Source organism: Lagopus muta, chromosome 11 (assembly GCF_023343835.1).
Source record: "Lagopus muta isolate bLagMut1 chromosome 11, bLagMut1 primary, whole genome shotgun sequence".
Taxonomy (NCBI): Eukaryota; Metazoa; Chordata; class Aves; order Galliformes; family Phasianidae; genus Lagopus; species Lagopus muta.
This window is the reverse complement of record NC_064443.1, coordinates 13811513-13831279: the sequence shown is the minus strand read 5'-3', so window position 1 is coordinate 13831279 and position 19767 is coordinate 13811513. Positions and strand designations below refer to the sequence as shown.

At 42.4% G+C, this 19767-nt stretch overlaps 1 long non-coding RNA gene across 11 annotated transcripts in view; it reads left to right on the top strand.

The window, feature by feature from the left end:
- The window catches only part of LOC125698763 (uncharacterized), a 79723-nt gene extending 60219 nt beyond the window's left edge, over positions 1-19504 (top strand). For 9 of the 11 annotated variants that reach the window (XR_007379310.1, XR_007379309.1, XR_007379312.1 and 6 more), the window contains 5 exons: positions 604-751; positions 900-1019; positions 7065-7186; positions 8456-8601; positions 10209-19504. This is a non-coding gene — a long non-coding RNA (uncharacterized LOC125698763). The remainder of the gene's footprint in view (positions 1-603; positions 752-899; positions 1020-7064; positions 7187-8455; positions 8602-10208) is intronic. The other 2 variants (XR_007379308.1, XR_007379314.1) reach the window with 2 other exon arrangements.
- Positions 19505-19767: the final 263 nt, after the last annotated feature.

Here is a 19767-nt window from a genome sequence, read left to right as displayed (position 1 = left end):
ATGAAAATATTATTTGTATGGGACAAAGGAAGGCTTGTTTTTAAATTATCTCATGTTACTGGTTGGTTACAGTGGAGCTACTTGCATGTGTGTGTAAGCAGCATCTGGTCCCTCTGCTCCAAGCAGGGCTTCACCAAACTTGTGCAAGCAAACTCATGGAGAGAACAAGAGCTGAAGGCACAGGTGTTCAGGGCTGTCTGTCCCATGGAGCCAGCATTGCTTCCATCATGATGTAACCCAGGTGTTTGAAAAGAATCAGCTCCCATAATATTAGAGGTTTCTCAGGAGATGGACTATTAGATTGTATTGATAGTTTAAAAGTGGTCTGAAAGGTCCCTGTTTCTCTCATGTGCCCCCCAGGCGACAGGTTTTATCAGCACCTTTTGCAAACATCCTTCTCTCCTACCAGGTTCCTGTTACATTTTCTTTCCTCAAATTATCTAACAGATTAGCTTGTTTTGGTTAAATTCAGCAATTGTTGTCCATTTGTACTTACTCTGAATTTAGCTAGAAGACATGCCAGAATCCGCTCTGATTTTCACAGTACATCAGCTGAAAATTAAAAACAGTAAGTTAACCTAAAGATACAATCTCTCCTTACAGACTCATATTACTCATATCTCTTTGACTTGGCCACCAAAATCCATTTCTTGCTGCCTTGTCAGCAAGAAATGAAGCCAAGGCTGGTGGGACAGCAGTGGAGTCACCCAGGATCCCTCTGCTTCTGGAGGACAAAACATCTACCCCCCTGGTGAGGCTTTGTAAAATACTGTCCCCAAGTGAACTGTTTCCCACTAGCAACCTCATTGCATGCTCCCAGCTCAGGGCAATGCAAAGTAGTTGCTCCATTACTCAGCTCTGAGTCCAGCTTTATCAGATTGATTCTTCCCTCTTCACAGCTCATCTGTCAGGATTCCCCCTCTGGAAAAGAAGATCAGAGCAAATGGGGAATGAGGAGAATAAAAGCTGTCCCAAACCTTTGACCTCAACTTAACGTAAAGCCAAATGAAACCCTAGAGGTTTGTAAACGTTGGTGGAACTTTTCCACTTCCTACCTCCCCCTCCTTTATCTTTCACTTCTTTATACTTCTGCATTCACTACATCTAATTGAAAGTCTAACGTAAAGCCCTGGTACCCTAATGAAAAGACTGTCAGAGATTTTAGTGGCTTTTGGTTCAGCCTCCCAGAAAAAGGAAATGATTTATTTAATGGAAATGTTTTTAAGCTTAAGAGAAAATTAAACCGGAGGAGAAATGGAAAACCAGAAGTCAAATGCAATTTTCTGTCTAGTAGCCAAGTGTAATCGGTCTGAACCATGCCTGTAAGATTGTACAGACATTGGATGGTGAGGGTAGGAGATTTCTTATCTGAGCTATAACCGTGGATAAAGGAAGCGAGGGAGGATCGTGCGAGAGGCTCAGCCAGAGATGAAGACATGGTTACTGGGGGTAATTGTCCTGTTGTCACTTGCTGCTGTGGCTGTAGTAACAGTTCCTCTGGATTTGCATTTCTGGTTGAGAGTTTGGTCTCCTGTAAAGCATTAACCTGTCTGGAGCTCCTATTTGCACGTACAAATTGTGTGCTTTATGTGCACAGACTGGTATGGCTGCATATTTTACTTGCAAATACATGCACAGCTTATCTAGAGAGTTATTTCCCAATATTTGTGTAACAGATGCCGTTTTGATTTTCATGGTCACTGGGTAGAGAGAGACACCAGCAGCATGTGCTCCAGAGACACTTCCTCCATCTTAATGGAAAACACAGATGTGGAAAGTGGTCCTGGGAAGAATCTGCCCATAAGCAGTTACTGCTTGTTAGTAATGAGGCTATGAATGAGCATTATTTTGTTCTTATGATTCATCATAGAATCATAGAATGGCTTGAGTTAGAAGGGACCCAGGAATCATCAGGTTCCAAACCGCCATCACAGGCAGGGCCACCAAACTTCAGATCTGGTAATAAACCAGACTGCCCAGGGCTGCATCCAGCCTTGAACACCTCCAGGGATGGAGCATCCACAGCCTCTCAGGGCAGCCTGTTCCAGCACCTTCCTTATTTATATTTTTATTTATCTATAATTTTTTATTTTTTATTTATATGTACATATTTTTGTATTTGTATATTTTTGTTTACATACAAATTTTACACTTTTTTTTTTCAATTCTCTTTTTCATCACTTCCTGTTGTCTTTTTCAACCTTGTTCCCACTATGTTTTCTGTTTCAGATCTTCTCCAAAGTTCTCTTCAGTGTCACACCCAGAGGGTGCATTAAAGCCCTCAGCACTGGTGACAGCAGCGACTCACGGGGGTACATAGTGGTGATACTGGAAGGTTTGCTACCTTCACAGCATTGGTTGGCTTTGTCACTGGAGGCTTGGTTAGCTCCAGCAGTGTGCTAAACATTGGTCAGCTCCAAAAAGGAAACACAGATCTTCACCCAAAGGTGATGTTTGGGGTCTGCAGACCATGTAGTGCAAAGCAGCAGAGGTGGGAGGAATCCTATTGACGGAGTTCAGGGACAGAAGAAATGATCCTGTTTATTTACTTCTTTCACCTAAAATTAGAAGTGGAAGAATTCTAAGTTGTTGGCACAATGATAATCAGTTTTGATTGTCAGAACAGTTAGAAATCTTGCGTTTTTCTCCCTGCTCATCTTGGATCCAGTTTTTCAATGGCTGAAGTGGTCAGCTTGCGTTTTTTGGGCTGGTTTTTTTTTTTCTTTTTTTTCTTTCCTTTTTCTTTTTTTTTCTTTTTTTTTTTTTTTGTAAATGTTTGATCTATTTGTTTCTAGAAATCTTACAGGGTGTGAATTACTGGAAATGAAGCAAAATGTACCAGACACAAAATCAGTGCATTCTCTGCCGCTCATATTCTCTGAAGACTCATTTGTCCTCCTTTTAGATGTTTTCTCTTTTCTTTCTGGCCTGGTCTTACTGTTTGCTTCGTCGGCCATTTGTTACATGTCATTTGGCGAGATATCAGCAAAGTCTTTCCGACAGTGAGCTGGGAAGGGAAAAACAGCAGCAGCTGGTGAAGGTTGTCCATAGAGAATAGAATCATAGAAAGGCTTGGATTGGAAAGGACCTCAAAGCCCACCCAGCTCCAACCCCGTGCCGTGGGCTGGCTGCCCCCACCACCTCAAGCTTCCCAGGGCCCCATCCATGGCCTTGAACGCCTCCAGGGATGGGCACCCACAGCTCTGAGCAGCTGTGCCACTGCCTCACTGCCCTGTGAGCACAGAATTTCCTCTTGACATCTAACTTAAATTTCCCTTCCTTTAGTTTAAAGCCATTCCCTCTGACTTATCCCCCTTACCCATTTGGACTTTTGTTTCACTTTTATATTGGGTTTTATTTAAGGTGCCATTTCTCCCTGGAGGTCTTGTCTCACTGCTGTGGTGGATGGAGCTGAGCTCCGCATGTGCAGCTCCATGGCTCTTCTTGTCTCAAGGCAGAGATGCCTTTCCAGCTATAGGCATCCCAGAAAGTCATCTCTCCCAAGTCCACAGCTTCCTAAGCACACCTGAAATGGGCTTTGACCCAATCTTGGTCTCAATAAACTTTCCCTTTCGAGCTTCTCTGAAGATTTGACTTGGCTCTGGGATTGCCCTGACATTCAGTTGCTCTGGTGCTATTGGGTTGCTCTGTCTCCTCCGTAGCTCAGTGTTTATAGCCGGGCTGCACAAGCTTGTCCCAACTTCAGAGCAGAATCAAGCCAAAGCAGCTCCAGCTGCAGCATGCAGCCTGCCAGACAGGCAGCTCTCTGACAAGCCTGTTACTACAAGTTCACCTCAACCAGCAGCTCTGGCAATCTCAAAAATTTGCATGAAGTTCATGTTAGTTCAACATTAGCTCACTTTGCCAGCTATTCAGGAGCTCCTTCACGCTTGAAAAATTTGAGCACACCTACCATGCAAACTCTCTGGGAATGTCTTGAAGGTGGGCAAGCATTTATTTTTCACAAATACCACAGCACAAGTGAGTTTGATTGAAGATTTTAAGTCCTACTGTGTATTTCCCTTCTCTGCATGATGTAACAGCATCTAGATTAATTTCCAAAAACTGTATAGGTCAGAGAAAAAGTAGGTTTATACAAGAATATTCTTCTCCACTCACTGGTTCAGTGTGATCTTATGCCAATTGCATTAAAACACGTTTATATTTATAAAGACTCTTTTAAAATAGTTTCTGGTACTTCGGTGGTGTGTAATAAGAAATCACAGGCTGTTTAAAAGTACTTTTTTCCACTGAAGCACTCGGTGCATTATAGCTTCTGTAATATCGTTAGCAGTTACTGAGGTCTTGCAGAGCTGAGGATATTTGTACTCTACAGATTTTGTGTATTTGTTCCTTATGTATGACAGTAAGTATTTGCTCAGCAAACAAAGAAAAAACAATGCTGGTCAAATTTTGGAGATTTTGCTGGGAAAAAAAAGATTTGGTGTGATTTATTTTTTAGTCCAGAAATCCACAAGGGTAGATAGTAATAGGACAAGGTGGAATCATTTTAAACCAAGGCAAGGGAGGTTTAGGTTAGATATTAGGAGGAAGTTCTTCACACAGAGGCTGGTGATGCACTGGAACAGGTTGCCCAAGGAGGCTGTGGATGCCCCATCCCTGGAGGCATTCAAGGCCAGGCTGGAGGTGGCTCTGGGCAGCCTGGTCTGCTGGTTGGCGACCTGCACACAGCAGGGGGTTGGAAGTAGATGAGCCTTTTCAACCTAGGCAATAGTATGATTCAATGATACTATTTTGCAAGTATTAGTAATGTAGCTGAAATTTTCCTTCCTCTCTTGACTTATTCTGGGAAATCAGGATTAATTACTGTCTCGATTTTTGTGCTGGATGAATGCTGTGTACTCTGGGCTAAAGTCATGAGTCACCTTCAATACTCTGTTAGATCCACAGAAGGTCCATGAATTCCACAGCTCCCCAAAAATTTATGCAGAGTAAGAGGTAGATCCATATCCAGTGACCTGTTCTGGTCCCTGTCTGCACAGTGCCATGAGGTATTACCCCAGCTATTGGAGCAACCCCACTTCCCTCCTACTGGAAAGAGTGTTGCAAGGAGGAAGCAGAACTGCTCCCGGCGCAGTGCAGAACAGATGGTGGCTGTGCAGGGCTGTCCATGGGAAGGATCTGTGGGAAGGAGCAGCCGTGGGACACGCAGAGCAAGGAATGGGAGGCATGTTTGCAGTGGGAGGCAGCACTCACAGAGTTCCCAGCTCTCACCATTGAGCATTGTTTGAAACAAACGTTGATGCTGTATATGAATGTAAAGCTTAATTTGTGGTTTTTACACCCACCACATTTCTTGGAGTTGACATTTTCTGGGACTTTGGGGCTTTTTATCTCCAGGCTATTGTTTTGTTTGCTTTTTCTTTTCTTGGCCATTTTACCAGAGGCGAATAGCCCAAGTTTTTTCATTTTTGTAACAAAATAGCACGCAATCAAATTATTCTATGCTTTGTTCTACTTGAAGATGTACAAACCTGGTGGGCAGTGAAACACTTGACTGACATAATGTGGTATGGCTCCACTGTGAATCATTAAGGTGGATGAGAAATCCTAATAATTCCCTATGGGAACATGGCGCTGAAGAAATGAAAAGTCCCTCTTTGTCCCCTGTTCCATTTCTGCCCAAAGTGAAAGCAGATTATTTTTCCAAAATGCCTTGAACTGGCTGTGGCTGAAAGGTAGAAAGGTTGATTTTGTTTCTGGTGGTGCCCAAAATGTGCCAGGCATTTCCCAAATGGAAGAAAGTTACAACTGAAGACCCAGGAGAGGGAGGGAAGGGATTCAAGACAGCATGCATTTAGTGGGAGTGCAGTCTTGTTCACACTACAGCTTCAACCCTTCTGAATTTTTCTTTCTTGCTCCTCCAGCAGAGGAAACAGAATATATTGCATAAAGTTTTGTACAAGGCTTTCACCTGAGGCACATAATACTAACCTCAGAAAATTAGATTGTTATTCTCAGGATGGAAGAAATATGGGGCAAGCACTATTTTGCTGGGAATTTCCAACCAAATGGGATAATGATGTCTGAATTCATTGACAAGCAAATTGCAAAGCAAGGTGTTAGAGCCTCTGAGATTAGATGGGGTGACCCCTGACCTGCCATGATCCTTTCCTCCAAATGTTCTCTTCTTCCTTTACCAGTATGAATAGAGGATTTTGGCACATGAAGCAACAGGATCAGAGTCAGCTAGAAGAAGCAGCCAAGTTGATGTTGATAGACGTGTTTAATAGACATCCTCCATTGGTTGAAAATTTCTGATCTAATTTCAAGGGCACTTTAATTTTCAAATTTCTTTTCCATTGAACATGTACATGCAAAGTTGAGTAGGAGAGAAAAAGGCTGGCACAAGGAGATTTGCCTAGCTGCCCAATTTCCATTGTGTACTGTAATTACAGCAGTGTACGCTTTGGACTGACAGCATTTTTCAGCAGTTTGGTACTTGAGAAATATTAAACTTACATCAGCTATTTGTATAGATTGTCACCTTCTTCAGCAGGTTAGTTGTGCCAATATTATCCAACTTAAATAGACAGTGAAATAGGGAGAGAAACAGATTAAGTGGCTCATCTAAGATCAAGCAACACTGACAAGTGAAAACCTGGTTTATCTTGGGGAATTATTGTATCCCAGTGACCAAGGACTGTGTGTAATAATTCAGAGAACTAGCATGTGTCCCTATGGTAAGTTAGAAAAGATGCTGGCTTAGGAAGTTACACACTCACTAGGGCAAGGGACACTGAGATGGCACAGTACTGCAAAAGGCAGCAGATCCTTGTGCTTATGGATGGCAATGGGTAAGTGATGAAAAACATCCCCGTGTTACTGTCTGTGGAAGTCCCACAGTCCTTACTTCTTTAAAGGAGATCTAGAACATCAACAGGTGATTAAAATGAGTCTAAATGTGTGATAAGCTGTTTTGTGACTTCGGCTTCTTTCAGAAGAAATTATCATTAGGTATCTCCTGAAGTCTGACAAAAAATGGCTAAATCTTCAAGTCCTTTACCCAGAAGTTAACCTTTCCCTCCTGTTGTTATCTGCAGCCAGTTGCTGTCCCATGAAGGAGATTAATACCAATGGGACTATTTCCCCTAAACAAGGAGAATCTGCATGATGAGAAGAGCAAAAGAAGTTGTATGTCCACAGAACTTGCAGAAGTCTCAAGGTAAAAGCACCTCTGAATGTATAGTAATTTTAGGGAAGTAATTATCCCCCAGACAGCTGAGTAAATTCCAAGGGGAAAAAGAAAAAAGATGTTTACATTGAGGAATTGTCTAATAACAGAGCTAATGTGTTTATACATGGGGGGAAGGAGAAGCCAGGCCTTTTTTTCTTGGGTTGTCTTCTCTTATTTTGTGTTATTATTTCCACTGAAGGAAGCAACCTCTGCAGATCTAATTGTTAACTAATTATGTTTCAGCAGAAATGAGCAGGGTCCCAGATTTTATTTGGCTTGGATGTTTAAAGGCAAATAATAAGTTACATAATAAAACAACAGAATCATTAAACATTGATTTACATGTTTATTTTGCTATAAGAAATGAAATTTTTATTGGAGCTGAATTAAACAGAGGTTTATGTGTTTGTATTCCCCATAGCCCTTTATACTCTAGTAATATAGCAATATTCATAAATCATACCAGAGTTTTCAAATTTCCTTAGGAGTGACCTAGGCAAGAAACCCTTAACAACTTGCTGAGAGACTTTAAATTAAATTCAGCTGTAATATCATCATGACTAATTTATGGCTCGTTTGGTTGCTGCAAAGATGCATTTAAAGAAACCGGAGTACACGGTGAGGATAAGATAAAACATTGGTTTAGTATCATGCACTAGAAAGATTTATTCAATGTTTCATTACTTCACTGAACATGGCAAAGCAATCAGTTCCTTGAGAAGGAATAAACAAGAATTATGTCATGAAACATGTCAGTGGTAGACCTTCAACCAAGAAAAGGGGGGAAGTACTACACATGACATTCAGATTTTGTATAATTAGATATGGTTGTGCATGTGTGAACATGTATGCAGCAGCACACGTGTGTACAGCCTAGATGTGTGCATGTATGAACACAGGTTCTCATGCATGCATTCCGTCTCCACTTCAGAGTAAGTTTTACTGTAAAATATCATTAAGGTTGAGACAGGCAGACACCACCTGGCACAATCTGAGCTATGTTTCTGAAATGCCCAGTGTCCCCAAAGCCCTCCTCTGTCCCACCGCAGCTTTAGAACTTCCTGCAAGCCTGGTTACACCAAATGGAGATTGATGACAAAACACATTTTGAAATTATTAAAGGTTTTTTGTTTTGTTTTGTTTTGTTTTTTTCTTTTTGCCTTTAGTTTCTTTCACCATGGAATGAAAAGGGTGAAAAATGATGTTTTTCCCCAGTAATTAATTATATGTCTGACTTCTCAAATTTTATGCGGGCAGAAAACTCCTGAATTCAGTGTGAGTTGGAAGCCAGGTCCTAGCATCTTGCTTCACATCACCGCAGTGCCATCATTGCCTGTCTTCTGAGACATGGATTTTCACTCTGTCCATGCTGGTTGACACCAGCAAATCATTCCAGGCAGGAGGTAAGCTAAAATATGTCTTAGTCTATTTCTTTTTCAGCCCCTTCTTCAGGTAAGTGCATTCCTCTGGTGTTGGACCTTCTATGACATCAAGCTCCAGGAGGTGAATGTTGAATTACCCTGGTGATGGGTGCTATTTGGAGGCGTTTACTGCTGTAATGAGAATGTACCATGGTACCCCTTAAAGTAAGACATTGGCTATTGCTGGTAGTTACTGCCTTGCAAAGTATTAATGTTCAGTTATAGTGCAGTCATGTAGGAAAATTATAGATGCCTACAGGATGTTACTTAGCAACACTTGGTAATGTTGAGTTAGTAATGAAGAAATGGAGTAAAAGAAATACAGAAGGTATTGAAATCATAAAATAAACTGTGGTACAACTTGTGAAAGCAGTTCTGCAAATAAAGCTGTCTGTTTCTCTTTTTGGCATAGCGAGCATGGTAGAAAAACTTCTGATCTGATCTGAAGCAGCACATTTAGAATACCTAACTAACAGAACAAGTGTGTTGTTTCCTTTTGTCCTTGTTCCCTGGGAAAAGCATCAGAGGAGCTGAGGTTTTGAAGATCTTCCTGTCATTTCAAACCCACCCTGAAGCACTGGCTGGCCAATTAAAATAATCTCTCCTTTGGAAGGCATTCACTGGAGCTGAGAATGAAAGCTCCTCTCTACTATATCTATTTTAACCAGTCATTAATTTACATAACTCTCTCCGCCGTTAATCAAGTGTCTGTAGGCATATCTCAAAAGAAGGAGAAGACCACAAAAATAGAGACATTTCTGTTAGAGATGAACCTTCCATATGTTGCAGATCTCTCTCAGACACTTATCTTAGCTTATCTCCACCTGTTTAAACTGGAAAACCCACAAAAATCTATCTCAAGTGAGATATCCAAGGTTTCTTGATTTCATTTGGGTCAGAGCTGCCACAAGACATGCATTTCTCAGAGCCCTTCTGAGCTGCTGCCAGGAACAGGGAGTGCTGGGCTGTGCCACTTCAACAACAACAGAAAAAGTTTTCTTTGAAAAGTCACCAAATTTTATAAGCTTTTTTTTTTATTAAAAAAAAAAAAAAACAAACAACTTCAGCCTCGTTCAGCCTCAGATCTGATTGAAGGAGCTGCCCTGATTTATTGGTGTCAAATAAAGTATGTTTGGATAGAATGCTATTTTGTAATGGAAAAAGCATCAGTGGAAGCACCGCCTCTCAGCGCTGCTTGGGTTGGATGAGTGCTAAGCCTTAAATTATGATTGTGCTGCTGAAGAAAAGGAGGACTGCTGGAAATGCTGCAGCTAAGAGGCCCGTCTCTCACTCTTCCAAATAAAGGTATCTGTGGAATCAGCCTCAGCATCACCAGATCTGCTGGTTAAGTACTGTGCAGTATCTGCCTGCTCTGTGCTGCACCTGCTCTGTAGAGCAGATGGGAAGGGGTTTCTCATTCCTCTTCCACCAGATGCATTGAGCTGTAAATGTGGAGCAAAGTTTTGGGGATGATTCACAGGATAAATTTTCTTTAGATGTGAACTTTGTTTAATAATCTCATTATTATTACTATTAATGGTTAAGCCCTTTTATTTTGCCTAACTTCTTGTTCTTGCACATTCCCTTAGCCAGGAACCTTCTACCAGAGCATTGCCACCAGGATGAGTCTGCAGGGACTGCCCAGAGACACCTGGAAAATCAAGTGCCAGAAACTAGTGGTGCAGGAGAGCCAGCACCTCCGTTAACAGATCGGTTTATACCTGCAAGAACTTGTCCCACCAAACCAAAAAAAAACATCATCCTACTCATGCACAGTTCCCCAAAACGTCACAAAAGCGACTTTCGGCCTTTAAATCTGATCTGTCTCCATTTGAGATGCCTCTGAGAGCGTAGGTGTGACTAGAAGATTATTACCAAATATAAATTTAATTCAGTAAAAGTTATTTAGAAAAAAAAAATTACACTGCAGTTATCAAAGTCCTCTGCACATCCTTCCCAGCAGACATTCTGTCTGTCTTACTTGTGGGGAACTACTCTTGGTCAGAATGCTGCAGGTGTTTTAAAATTAAAAAAAAAAAAAAAAAAAAGTTTGTCGCGTAACTTTTAGCGGTGTTTATTTTGCGTGAGCAAAATTGTCTTCTGTCTTAAGATGTTTAATCATTATTTGAAAGCCACTTGATGAATAGAAGAGTGTGTACTCCCACACGGGACAAACATATTTTTAGACTGATTCATAATAATTTATTTCTGTCAGAGTGGAATGCATTAATTTCTTCTACTGGTAAGGGCTTCACTGCTGCTTCTTTTCCTAAGGTAGATGGTTCTGCTCTGGGAACATATTAGCTGATTTAAGTGGATGCAGCCAGGTACTCAGTTATGTCATGGCTATCTCAACGATCTCTTAAGGAACACTGAGTACTTATTTTTGTGGATACGGTGCACTCTGTGTTTCATCACAGACCTTTGTCACTTTGTTATTTACGGAATTCAGATTACTGCAATCTAAAAGTTTCTCAGTCCTTGTTAGTGCTCAGTGACACAAAATAAACCCACATATTAAGGAGGGAAAAAAAAAAAAAAGACCAAACAAAACAAGAAAAAGAAAAAAGAAAGAAAATGAAAGCAGCAATGTGAAAATGCACAGCTATAAAGGGAAGTATTATTATTTGCTAATAGTTTCCATGTAGAAGTTAGCTGCTGAGTGCCGGGCTCTGTGCAGTGCAGGGGGATGCAGCCAGGCATCTGCCTCCATGTCCCTCCTGATGTAGGCAGAGCAGGACCACAATGCTCTCCAAGTTCCTTTTTTAGTAAAATCATTCCTCGTCCAAGAGCTGCTGGGCCCCACTGTGTGCCAGAAATACCCGCGGTCCTCTGGGAATTGCAGCCCTTGGCCCTGCCCAAGCCCCAGTCCTCCCAACCCAGCAGGATCCTCCCAGCCAGGGCTGGTGGCAGCACTGCTCCTCACTTCATTTGAAGGGCAGCAGACAGAAATTGACTATCTATTTATTTATTTATTTATCTGTCTATTTTTGGCACGGGATAGCTAACAACTCGTGCGTGGCTGTAAAAGACTGCATGCAGGCTGCAGGGTGAGAAGCTCTGTGTGTTGTCATCCGTTTCTTCCATACCCAGTTTTGCCTTTCCTGTGCTGCTGCCACTGGAGTACAGAGAGACCCAGAGCAGTGATGCCATTCTGCTGCTGGCCTTGCCTGCTCTGATCTTTTCCACTCTCAGAGAAGGTTTTGGCCCTAGAGCCTTTGCCAAGAGTCATCCCTACAAATCCAGGTGGGATGATGCTTTGGATGGGGCAGGCTGCTATCAGGTTGCCCTCAATGGAGATGTGTGAGCAGGGCAGAGGGAGAACGAGGAGTGGGTGGTGCCGTACAAAATGAGCTCAAAGTAGGCACAGGGCTCAGAAGTGCTGCTGGGTATCTCATGTGCTGCTAATGAGGCTGATAAGGAACCTGTGAGAGGGAAGGAATGGGAAAGATGGTCTCAGATCCACTTGGAGGTCAATGATTATGAAGTAGGGATGGAATTAGGGTGGAGAAGTCATGGTTGGGTAAGGGTCGAGTTGAGGAACTTGGGATAGACTCCCATTGAGATGTTTAATGAACTCAGCTTCTTGCTACCAAGATGGTGCTTTCTTAAGTACCTGTACATAGCTCATGGTTCAGCTCTAACCCTCCAAGAGGTCACCTGTGTCTGGCAGCAGACATTTCATATGTCTGCACACATGCACTATGTGATTAGAGCAGGTGATAACAAGTGTGCAAAAACATCTCTGGTCTAGGGAACTATATACTGCTCACTGAGCTGATCCGTAGTGATAGAGTCATAGAATTGTTTGAATTAGAAGGGACCCTTAAAGCTCATCTAGTCCAACTCCCTTGCAATACCCTATCAGGTGCTTGGAGCCCCATCCAGCCTGACCTTGAAAGTCAAGTACTGATCAAGTAGTGACCAAATGCTTCCTATGTGCTGGGAGGTGCATCTGGGAGGTGAGCTTCAGGGCAAGGCAAGGTGGTCCCATGCACCTGAATGGCAACCTGATGAACTGCATTTAGTTTCTTCAGCTACCTGAAGCCTCCTTTAGTATTTTTGAAAAAAAGAGTTGCTTTTCAAAGGCACTGAGTGTTCCCAGTTGCAATAGGTATTAATAAGATTTGGGTTTTACAAGCATAACATATATGTCTCTGAGAAATAAGATTTCTGGCCAGTTTGGATACCCTAAAACTAGAAAACACTTTTTATTTTAATCTGATTATATTTCATCTCTTCCTATTCTCACAACATGTGATTTGACTGCAGGAATACTTATGTTGGTTTTTGGATGACCCGTTAATGAGAAGTACAGAAAGCCCATGAGGCTCTGAACAGTCTTGTCTTGCTGTTACTTGATCTCGGAAATAAGGCATGGTGTCATGCAGTAAACATGAAATAGAAAACCAAACATAAAGTCATTAAAAATGTGCCATCTGGTCTGTGCAGATAAGGAGCAGAAAACTCTTAGGAAAACTCTAAGGAAGTTCTTAGGAACTCAACTGCAGTTGCTCAATCGAAGTTAGGGTAAAGGTGCTGCTTATGTCTGTCTGTACTATTGCACAGATGAGGTCTGAGTTCAGCTGCTCATCTGACACAGAGTCATATTCATCCTGACACCAGGTGTTATGTTGCACTAGGAATAAAGCAGCCACTTGCTGACTGAGTGAGCTGTACTCACAGTGAGGGATGGTGGCATTGCTGGGCCCTGTGTTGGAGGCTGGAGATGGCTGATCCATTCCTGCAGCTCCAGACCCTGCTGGGAACCTGAACTGTTAACCTGAATGCTCATTTTTATGTGTTTTCCGCTGAAACTGTTTAAAAGCATCTCTGTTGCTGTGAATTCCTGCCTATTTGTCATAAAGGGGGAAAAACACCAAACAGGAATTAACAAGAGGATTTTCTTTGTGACTTCAGTGCCTCATTAGGAGGTTTATGATCAGGCTTTGGGAAAGCTTTCCTTGAATTATTTTAAGGTTCTAATGATAAAAACCTCGGGGAGGTCATGCACATGGGAGATTTAATACCCCTTCAGAACCATCTGGCATTAGATTACATGCAGGGAAAGAACAAAATCTGGCAGTAATATTCATCTCCATTAACCCAGAATACAGGCTGATATGATTATAGCAGAGAAAATGCTCTCACTCTGTCACTAGGAAAAGCTCTTAATAGACCCAGGCTAAATTGGTTTATAAAACTAAAGACTTCTTGAAGCATGGATCTGCCCTCTCATTGAGTGCATTAGCTTTGGCTTTTAATATGTTTTATATCTTTTTAACGTCGACAAATAATATGTTAAAGCATAAAATATTGCTAGGGTGAAAGACGGTGTTTGGAGCTCCCAACTTACTCCATGAATACAATGCTAGTGGTGTAAGCACAGCCTTGGAGCATGGTCCACTCGTGCTTTGCTTCTACCTCTTCTCAAGAGCATCAGCAAGGTCATGGTCCCAGTGACATCCTCAGCAAAACTTGAAATGCTGTTGGTGGCAATAAGATCCTCTATCCTCTCAACTGCTCTTCTGAGAGCCCAAACCAGCAAAGTGCTAAAGCAAGCATTTGGCCTATGGCACACTGAGCACTTCAGGATTTATGTACTTCTCTCTAAGAAAGCCAGTATTTAAATTCTTGGCTAAACCAGAACTTTAGGAGAAAGTAGAGAAAATAGAAAAGCGTAGAGTAAGAAGAGGACCAGGAAAGCCACTGTTCTCTGCCCCTCAGTGTGAGGGTGTTTGATGCAAACCCTCCTGAGCAAAGCACTACAGAGACACAGACAGAGTCACTGCCCTGCACCCAAACTGCTGACTCTCCTCTAATTGGCTGCCTGGTAGTTCCTGCATCCAAACAGGCTCATCTTGTTACTCTCCATCTGCACAATGACTTCTCCAGACGTAGTCTCTCTTCCCCTTCAAATTTTCCTTTCCTTTCACCTCCTCTTCCCTCCACTCTCAGCTCTATCTCCGGACAGCTCCTTTCCTTCAGCCAGAATTATGATTCCCTCCTTACATGGAAAGCAAAACCATATGGGAGACAAGAAAAGGCCATTTATCTCAAAGTCTATTAAGATGTGGAGACCTCGCATTAAGGCTCCAGTTCAGCCAGCCTTTCTTGCACGTGTTGCTGTCATCTCCTTCCACCAGAACAGGGATGTACTCCTGAGGCAGACTTGCTAAGATGCTCTTAGCTTGTCATCGGGTTTGTACTTAGCATGGCTCTGCATACAAAACATTTAAAGGAAATAAAAAATTAAGACGTTGCCACATCTTTTCCCTCAGCCTTCAAAGCCACCTCTGCCAGTTCTCCCTATTTTATTGTCATCCTGGGACAGAGTCGTAGAGCAGTAAACAGAATGGGCATGAAGCCTGGCAAAGGGAAGTCACCAAATGGATGCTTCTACCTGTGTGACTGGGAGGGTTGACATTACTGAATTAGCAACTGCTTTAGGATGAGAGTGCAGAAGATGGCTGCTCTTTTAACTTGGGGTGAAAGCCTCCATCTTTCACACTTCTGGGGAGTTAAGAGATATGGAGCCTTGTAAGACACAACTGCTGGAGTCCTGCAGTGCCTGCTGTTATGTTTCTGCTCCCTTCTCCAGGGTTGTAACATATTTGCTGACGGATTTACACTGCAGTTGGAAACCAGAACCCAGGACAGCCTGTTCCCTTGCTTCGTGCTATAAACATAAATACACTCGCACAGCCATTTGTAGCTGGTTCTTTCTATCTGCACAAGGATTTTATTATCTTTCTCTAAAGCGGTCTAAAGAGGAGCAAGAGACTCGCAACAAAAGGAAGTGCTTGAACAGGAACAAGAATAAAAAGGAGCAAAGGGCAGGAAGTTGCTAAGAGACCACGCAAGCAAGAGTGGGGAATTAATGGCAGATATCAAAGCAGCTATTGGAAACCACATGTTTTCCTACAAGGGCTCATTTATTGAGGAGGAGCTGCTATCAGAAGGCAGCAGTGTTGCTCTGGTCTGAAGTACATTTGTAACGCAGAAAAAACTTTCTCCCATTTACAGTTTTGTTCTCTGCAGGGCGAGTTGCTAAGTTAATGACAGGCCTTTAAATTAACTACTGTTATGGAACAGCAGAGCGAGTAATATGGAAAAAAATGCAAGCAATTATGGTTTAAATAAACCTTATCCACTGCATTATTAGAAACTACCTGAGCTGAGATTTCAGCAGTGTTAGGTTTGTCCTCAGCTCTCCTCAGTGAGAATCTGGGTCCCACAGGGTTGAACAGTGTGGGAAATGCTGAACAATTCCAGCTGAGCTCTCAGCTGCTGTCTCAAATTCCTGATTTTCACCTCCTGATTTTGTTGTTACTTTGCCTCTAATGCACTATGGGTCTTTTGACTATAAAAGAACCAACAAGACAAGCAGGTAAGGGAGGGCAAGAGAAGAACGATAATTGCATCGAAAGGCACTTAAATGGTAATGTTGGCAATGGCCTGAACAACCCACACTAACCTCCTCAGTACCTCCCAATTCTGGACTCAATTTGAGATTACATCTGCCATAGCGTGATAGTCTTTGTAGATGATCTTAATGTCCTTTCCAACTTTAATGATTCTGTGATAGCCCAACGGCCACAGCCACTCTGAGTAAGGCAGGGTGCTTTGCTGGCTTTGCTTGCACGGGCAAAATTATTGCAGTCTTTCAACTGCTGCTCTGGGAGAAGTGTTCCAGCTCTGCTATATAGAATGGTTCCAGCTGTTCTCCACTCCTCCAGAGATATCATCAGAGAGCAGTCGCTTACACTGAGATTACGTTAATGATATCAAAGGGTGTGGAAGAAGGCTGCTAATTAGTAAGCCCTCAAGGCACAAAGATATAAATAGCCCTGAAGCAGCAAGAGAGCAGATCCAAATCTGCAGTCTAACATTATCTCGGGCTGAAAGCATTATGTGTTGACTGATTCCACCAGAGGAGAGTGATTGAACTTTCCTGTTGAGCAAAAAAAGCAGGGCTTGTTTTGATTGATAAATCTCCATGTCAGATTGTGCAGCATATTATCCATTTATCGTGCCACCTGCCATGCCTGAGACAGGAGCAGCAGCAGTGAGAACATGATAGGATGGGATGAACCTTCCTTTTGGAGAAAAAATATTGGCTCATACTTTTACTTATTAAAATAAATAAATAAAATAGCACCTATCTCTATTTCCATTGCCAAAAGTTTAAATGCTTCTGGGATCCAGCCAAAAGGCAAAGATTGTGGTAAGCAGCTAATATCTGTCAGCAGAGAATTTGCAGGAAAAATAAGGCTATTCCAACTAGCGTGGTCATGGTAGAGAGGGAATGTCAGTGCTGAGGGAGATGAAAATCACAGCATGGCCCTGCAGAGTCTCTCAGGCTCAGGAGTCACATCCCTCATCTCACAGCACTGGTGCCAGTGCTCTCCCCATTTTCTTGCATGTCTGCAACTGGAAAACCAGTCAGCTCTCCTAAATCGCCATCCTGTATTTGGATGCAACTTACTGTACTCCTCCACACTTTGCTCCCTGTAAGGATTACTTATATAAAGTTGTTGCATTGATTTTTTTCTACTGTTGTTGGGTGGATTTTTTTTCTTTTAATTGTTTTATTGTTGGTCTTTTTAAGTCCTAGGCTGTTTTTTGAACACCACACCAACCAGCCGCTTGCAGCATCTTGACAGCACTACCACCCTGCAATAAACTTACAGAATTTGGTTTTTCAGTGAAGGTTGGCTGTAAGGGAAGAGGGGGAGAGGAAAGCACAAGAAAAAACCCAAAATTCCCTTCCAAGCACCATCCCAGCCATACGCATGGACTTGCACAGCTGTTCCCAAGCGCGGTATCGGAGCACCGCACGTAAGGAGCACTTCTGCAGGACCACACAAGTTTGCTGCTATTCTTAAGCCGAGCCTCGCAATTGGGAAACTCCTGCCAAGTCGTTTGAGACAGTGGCACCTGGGAAGTATTATATGAGTCTGTATTGCATCATGAGAACCCTATTTGCACTTAATTACACAACTCCCTCTCTCCTCCCAGTAGAACGAGCGGGACAGATGCTACATCTACAAAGTGAGAATCAAACACATTTTTTAAGTGGAGTCTGACAGCCTGAAGCCTAGAGGCAGGCTTCAGACCAGATCCCAGCAGTGAAGATCCTCACAGTACTGAATGGCTCAGGCCAATGAGTTTTTGTGCATGGATCCCACATACCTTACTATGGGCCTGTCTCATGCTCCTGCCTCCTTATGCAGAAATGTAGTTGAGGAGGTTTTGACCACCATCCTCTTCCTTGGTCTTTCTCTGTGAGCCTTTTGCAGCCAGAAGCCTGGATATTATCTTCACAAGGCTCCTGCCACATCTTTTCTATGGTGCTGGTCACCATCTTAACACAGTGTGTTAAGAAGCCTTGCAAGGCTTCTTTATCCAAACCTGTAGATTGCACTGGTGCCTCTGGATTTGAGTCAGGTTAACGGACATCAGTTGGGCTAACCAATGAAGATTCTCTGACAACAATGAGCGATGGAGAGGCAGGAAAACCCCAAACTGGCTTTGCTAAGCCCAGATAAATAACAGCAGCACCACCACATCATGCTTGACAGGAGCAGATCCTCTCAAAACAGGCAGCAGGCAGGTGGGCACAGATCCACCACTGGCTAACACCTGCCTGAAGTGGCAGACTCTATTGCTGTTCTGCAGGCCATCGCAGACTGCATGGCAACAAATGTGCAAACTGCTCTTTTTAAAGCAACTCTTTGGAAGTTTGGATCCTCATGTGCATTTCTAACCTGAGCTCATTACTTAAGCCCTTGCAATTGTATGTAACCGGAGGCATTACCCTTTTTTTCTCCCTTCATAAATCAAATCTCCCATCTTTTGCCATATAATCCAAGACTGAAAATACCTTTTCTGTTTATGTCACACCACGGTAATGCAGTCACTGATCTGCCACAGGCTTCAGCTGCTGTAAATTCTTTTCCTACTGCCCTTTCCCCCACCAGCTTTCTCGCAGTGCTTTATGGCTCACAGGTCTGGGCATTGATTCAGTAGTTTCTTTAAGGAGGGCCCAGAAGGTATGATGGAAAAGTATGTTTATCAGATGTGATATAGTTGAATGAATGCAGTAAATGCTGTCCTACACAAACAAAAATACAAATCCAGCAAGGAAAGTTTTAATGTGCCCACCTCAAAAATTTTGCTGATAATGATTAATGCTGTGGATGAGAAGAGGGGTTCTCACAACCTTTGTGTTGACTGTTAATCTGCATGGAAACCACTTGCACAAAGTTTAAGTCAGTGCAGATCACCAACTATTTCTGTGCAGCTCCTCTTATGATGACTTTCACAATAAAATGGGAGATCTTCCATGGTTTCACTTTAATACTTGTCTGATTCAATTTGTCATTTATTTAGGCATCGTCTACACTTTAAAACAGGAAAAAGAAATATAGGTTAGCAAAGGTTTGCTGTGTTCTCTTCCAGATTTCCAGCATCTTCTCAGATGGTTGGTAAATTCACTCCACAGATAAATCATTGAGGCTTTTTCACACACTCTTTCATTTTAGTATACATTAAATGAGAAAATATTAGGGCACACACAAAAAAATAGTTCAGCTTTCATGTTTCCTTCAGCGTGTGGTGTAAGCATGTTCTTCTGACTACACACCAAGGCTAGCTGGTGTTTTGCCTACTTGGCACATTTGGAAAACATGCATGCCTAACTTTACAGCTCAAATATGAGTCATTGTTGTAATTTAATGTTTTATATGCTGAGAAACACTGTGTTTTTGAATAAGATGATTAGCAAACAGCGTTTGCAATGCTGGATACTGTTAGGTGAAACAATATTTCTTGTATCAGGATTGTAATTGATTTTTCCTCTATAAAGAAGTTTCCCCTCAGATCTTGGTAAGGGGTTTTCCCACCAGGTCTTCAGGAGCTGTGCCCCACGGTCAGGTTTCCCTCAGGTCAACAGCTCAGGTTCCTTTGGTGCAGGAGAAAGCACCACAAAGATGAGCTCAGGGCTATCACTGCTTTTTGGCTCTCTCGAATATGGTAGAAAGTTTGCATGATTAAATTCCTTTCAGAATTGGAAAACTGATATTTATTCACATTTGAGGCTTTTCTGCTTGTGTGTGATCTGGCTATGTCATTACTCAGGAGCTC